The following is a 6,370-nucleotide window of genomic DNA, read 5'->3' on the forward strand; positions in this document are numbered from 1 at the left end:
TACTCAAGTACAAGACCTGAGTACTTCTACTTTACTCAAGAACAAAATCTGAGTACTTCTACTTTACTCAAGTACAAGACCTGAGTACTTCTACTTTACTCAAGTACAAGATCTGAGTACTTCTACTTTACTCAAGAACAAGACCTGAGTACTTCTACTTTTACTCAAGTACAAAATCTGAGTACTTCTACTTTACTCAAGTACAAGACCTGAGTACTTCTACTTTACTCAAGAACAAGACCTGAGTACTTCTACTTTACTCAAGTACAAGACCTGAGTACTTCTACTTTACTCAAGTACAAAATCTGAGTACTTCTACTTTACTCAAGTACAAGACCTGAGTACTTCTACTTTACTCAAGAACAAGACCTGAGTACTTCTACTTTACTCAAGAACAAGACCTGAGTACTTCTACTTTACTCAAGAACAAGACCTGAGTACTTCTACTTTACTCAAGAACAAGACCTGAGTACTTCTACTTTTACTCAAGAACAAGACCTGAGTACTTCTACTTTACTCAAGAACAAGATCTGAGTACTTCTACTTTACTCAAGTACAAGATCTGAGTACTTCTACTTTACTCAAGTACAAGATCTGAGTACTTCTACTTTACTCAAGTACAAGATCTGAGTACTTCTACTTTACTCAAGTACAAGATCTGAGTACTTCTACTTTACTCAAGTACAAGATCTGAGTACTTCTACTTTACTCAAGTACAAGATCTGAGTACTTCTACTTTTACTCAAGTACAAGATCTGAGTACTTCTACTTTTACTCAAGTACAAGATCTGAGTACTTCTACTTTTACTCAAGTACAGGATCTGAGTACTTCTACTTTTACTCAAGTTCAAGATCTGAGTAATTCTACTTTTAGTCCAGCAGTGGTTCAGTCAGTAGGGGCTTGGACTGGGAATTGTAGGTCGCAGGTTCAAGTCCCCGAACAGACTTGAAATATGGAAAGTGGACTGCTACTTGGAGAGATCCCAGTTCACCTCCTAGGCCCTGCTGTGGTGTCCTTGAGCAAGGCACCGGACACCTCCAATCCCCCCCTCCCCATTGCTCCCTGGGTGCTGCACAATAGCTGCCCCCTGCTCCTAGTACTAGGATGGGTTAAATGCAGAGGACAAACTTCACTGTGTGTGCTCTGCTGTGTGCATGTGACCAATAAAGAGGGTTTCATCCTCCGATTCTATTTTACTGAAGTACAAGATCTGAGTACTTCTACTTTTACTGAAGAACAAGATCTGAGTACTTCTACTTTTACTCAAGGACAAAAAGCAACCATAATAACAATGGTGTAATATTATAAAACCGACAGAGTTTATTCAGCGTGATGAGATCTTCTGATAAATATTGTTGCCGATACTGAACGAGACACAACTTGTCTCGTTCAGTAGAGTCCGTTCTCAGTACCGTGAACTGAAAGTTTCCACATCACACTTTCATTAATTTCATATTGAGCAATTACTGGCTCTAACAACCAGTTAGTCACCAAGTCATGCATGTAGGTACGAGTCCTTCAACTGACACATGTATTTCTTCAGCGGATGAGTGCGAAAAACAATCCTCCAGTGTCAAACTCCACTCACATCTGTCTGCACAGTGAAGGGTAAACACCAGCAGGACACATGATTGAGTGAAGGTGGAATTTAAAATGCAGATTACATCATGTTGATGACTTCACCAAAGTATGTGTGAATGCACCATTCCTAGAAAACATGCTTTGTTTACCTGAACGTAAAAATATGTTTTAGGTAAAGGCATCAGCTAACAGTGAACGCCTGAAGTAAGGAGTGTGGATTACAGGTTTTTGAAAAAGGACTGCAGCCATGACCAGCCAGATAGAAGTTTGTTAATACAGCGGTGCAGTGATGACATATTTGTGTAGGCTGACCCAGAAGTAATCGTCACAAGGGCTCCCTTAACAAAAAGCCAATGAGATTTCTCCATTGGCTTTTGGAATATTGCAGAAAACAAGATCTGTGGCTAACACACAATCATGATACTTACAAGCCGTGTCCAGGGGGAGGATCTCAACATATTATTAACGCCACTGAAACAACCAATTTTTATAAAGGAACTACAGCACGGTCACATGACTTCACGTCACCACCGCTAAGCTAAAGGTGGCTAATGTTGGGCTATAAAGGAACTACAGCACGGTCACATGACTTCACGTCACCACCGCTAAGCTAAAGGAGGCTAATGTTGGGCTATAAAGGAACTACAGCACGGTCACATGACTTCACGTCACCACCGCTAAGCTAAAGGCGGCTAATGTTGGGCTATAAAGGAACTACAGCACGGTCACATGACTTCACGTCACCACCGCTAAGCTAAAGGCGGCTAATGTTGGGCTATAAAGGAACTACAGCACGGTCACATGACTTCACGTCACCACCGCTAAGCTAAAGGAGGCTAATGTTGGGCTATAAAGGAACTACAGCACGGTCACATGACTTCACGTCTTCACCGCTAAGCTAAAGGAGGCTAATGTTGGGCTATAAAGGAACTACAGCACGGTCACATGACTCCACGTCACCACCGCTAAGCTAAAGGCGGCTAATGAAACAGTGTGATGACATTTATTCGTCTCATTTAGACACTTGATAGCAACCAAAGTTTGAGGTATTATTACAGAGGTATTTTATTTTGTAGAACAAGATGTTAAAATATCTCTAGCTACTGTTAAGCACAGGCATTATTTCAGGATGAAACCAAATAGCATCCACAAAACCATTGACTTTAATGCAAGCGAACCAGGTGTGCTAAAATGCTAACTTATTTCCAGGTTTTTAGGACTCATTCCTGCACTACTCTGTAGCCTTACAGCTTGTTAGCTTTTCAACTCCTGGCAATTGTATTTTCTCTTCAAAAACCACATCATTGGTGTTCAGTTGTGAAGATTATCTTGGTTCAAAAGTTAGAAGACTTTATTCTCTTTAATAATCCCAAATCTGTCTCCCACATGTCCCCACACTTAAAGGGAATGTAACAATACATCACTGGAGAAGTGTGTGTGTTGCAGGTAGCATCAGTATCACCAACATTTCCAAGAAAGTGAAAACATGCATAAGTCTTCCATGAAAGATCTGATTTCCCGAGTGTGGCATTTTGCTTTTGGTTTTATGTAGTCCTTCTCTCCCATCAGAATGCAACAGACAACAAACAGATCCAAAGCTTTTTATTTAGTAAAGACATGGACGTGTTGCCCAGTCAATGAGTGAACTACTGACCTCCATATAGATGTCGTACGCCTTACTGACGTCAAAGTATTAGCATCGTATTGTAAACTCGTGCATCGTACAGCACACGAGTCAAATTGCATTCACAATAACATTGAAACAACCGTCACATGTTCCCGCTTCACCTCCGATCCCGACACATATTGAGTTTCCGTTACACCTCTGACGCCTTTAGGTGTGGCGCTTCCCCCGAGGGCCTTTCATTGTTGATTGCGTTGGCATCAAATATGAACCAACACACATATGACACCACTCCATGTGGGTCACACATGTTTAAATGAAGGGCTTTTCCAGTGATGTGTCACAGCCTGGTGTCCTATAAATCACGCTCCCATACGGCAAAACTACATTTGTCAAATATGTTTTGACAGATAGAATCGGAGGATGATATTTTTGTGTTTTCTTCCAAGCTTTCTATCACTTCCATATTTGTTGAGTACTTTATGTGTATGCTAGTTTTATTTTTGAATTCCTGAATGCAACAGCTTGCAGTACTTTCTGAAATTTGGTCTCTGTTTAACCCATCCCAGTACTAGAAGCAGGGGGCAGGAGGTGAACTGGGACCTCTCCAAGAAGCAGTAGCACACTCCATATTTTAAGTCTGTTCAGGGACTTGAACCAGCGACCCAACGGCTCCCAGTCCAACTCCCTACTGACTGCCACTGCCGGACGTTTCACACCTACGTTCCCAATTAAAGTCTGTGTACAGTTAGTCCCTTTTTGAAGGAGGTCATCGTGGAAAACATGGGATTTTAGTATTCATTTGGAGGGAAAACATGAATTTCTGTACGAATTTTCATGGGAAGAAATCCAATCGTTGTTAAATTTTGATCAAAACCAAAAATATCAACACTGGTGAATTCGAGGACTAGGGCATCACCAAAGTAAGTGGGATTTATCAACTGGGGCCAATGAGAGGTACCCTTTATCCAATAAATTAGATATTTCATCCTGGCCCAGAGCAGTCGACTTCTATAAGCCATGCTGCCACCTACCTAGATCTGGAGGATGTCCATAAATCATATCCTGCCATGTGAACGCCTTTCCGAGGAACCATCTCGATGTTTGATGATTGCATTGATTGTGTTGAAAGGCTTACGCTCAAAAATATAACCTCCTGCTCTCCAGCTGATTGGTATCTGACGTCCACTAATGAGAGGGTACAAAGAAGCGGCGGCCCTGAGTCCCTCCTCACGTTGGGAAAGAATACAAACCCTGACAATTCTGAAAATTCGGTCTCTGGATTTAGGAATTCAAAGACTTCAGAGACAGAGTGACGCAGGGTGGTTACAGCGGCGCTGAGGAATGCAGACAGACGGTTCTTTATCATCACAGCTCGAGAGACAAATACCTTTTCAAACGCGCAGCACTCAGGAGTCACAGGGCAGCGATTCGCCTTCAGGACAAAGCACAGGGCACAGATAGAGAAGTGTTCTCATCGACACTTTGTTCTGCATGCTTTGGATTCGCCTGAAGTCAAAACAAACAAGCAGCCATGTTTTGTACGTGAAACACAAGTTAACGAGGCAAAAAGGAAATTAATTAACAGCTTTAAGAAAGGAAATTAAGCACTTCTGTTCCCAGGACAGAATCAGTTGACATGTACCAACAGATTTAGCTCAGTGCTCTTTCACTCCCCCCAAATGTGGGTGGCGATCATTCATGAATCTAAAGGCCTGAGGTTGGATCTCCAGCCCCCGCAGTCAACATGTCGAAGATTCCTTGGACAAAACTCAACCACCGAGTGTCCCTAAAGCAGCAGCCAACTGGTTTCTACCTGAGCTCTCCCACACTCTAATGTTCCCTTCAGTTGTTGCCCAAATCCACTTCAAGACTCTGGTACTGGCCTACCGTGCTGTGAAGGGATCCGGTCCTTCCAACACAACAAAAACACAACCCTCGATTGATATCAGGACAGCAGAAAGTCTACCCATACTTCATTGCAGACTGAGAACTCCCCTGTATGGACTGCACCTTGCCAAATAATGAACGAACCAATACTGTATAAGCACTTTTGGTTTGGCTAATGCCAATGAACTTGCAGGATTCTTGGAATTTAACCTTTCTGGTGTCAAATCTGACCCGTTTCCAAATGATTTTATGTCGGGAAATAGATGTTAATGCCAGAAAAAATACCATGTGTGCTTCTATAATATATATGTTTTATTAAAATGTATCGCATCTGTAGCCTTCTGGGTCAATTTTGAGGGAAATGATTCATTATCTTTGCCTTTTTAAACTAAGAAATCAGGTTTGATTTAGTGTAAATGACATTCATTGACCCTCGTTAATTGGATGTTGGCTCAAAAGGTGTAACACAGATCTGGGTAATTATTGACTCTATATGCTTTATAAACTGTGAAACCCTGAGGGCAGAAGTTGATAGGAAGACAGCACAAGGGTTAGGGGTAGCACAGATTGGAAAAGAGCTATAAAAGCAGTCCAGTCATAAAACTCTCCAGACAAAAGGAAACTGGTACAACTTGATCTAATATCCATCCTTGGTTTTAATCGACATGCAAATGGTTGAAATGGAAACACGCTGAGTAATTATCAAAAGGCTGTTTGACATTTTTGCAGGTTGTCAGGGCCACATTTCAAGTGCATACCAGAAACCCTTGAGAACTCCACCACTCCTAGTGACTCAACCACTCAGTTCAGGTGCTCTCCATGGAGACTGCAAAGAAATAAGACCCTTCACCGGCCTCTGACGCAAAACTGCTGAGAAAACAGCATCTTATGTGATCACTGTTTGACTGCAAACAAAATGAAGTGGAGTCACTCCGCCTCGGGGACACGGAGGATGCTAATGAGCTTGATGCTGTGCAGAACTGTCAGCTATCGAGGTCCAACATGTTCTAGTGGCTTATCTGGATTCAGACGGGCACGCATGGATGGATTACAGATTACTGACACGTGCACAGTCACTCAAAGAGAGACATGCCAATGAGAAAGAGACTCAGGGAGACAACAGAGAAACAGAAAACATACAAAGAAACCAAAGCAACTACAGATTGTGCAAAAGAGCTGCACACATAACGACTGGAAAGTGGCAGAGAAATGATGGCAGAGACACAAAATTAACAAACAGACTCCAAAGAAACCCAAAGAGACAAGAAAGGGGG

The sequence above is a fragment of the Eleginops maclovinus genome, chromosome 16, assembly GCF_036324505.1.
Source record: "Eleginops maclovinus isolate JMC-PN-2008 ecotype Puerto Natales chromosome 16, JC_Emac_rtc_rv5, whole genome shotgun sequence".
In the NCBI taxonomy this organism is placed as follows: domain Eukaryota; kingdom Metazoa; phylum Chordata; class Actinopteri; order Perciformes; family Eleginopidae; genus Eleginops; species Eleginops maclovinus.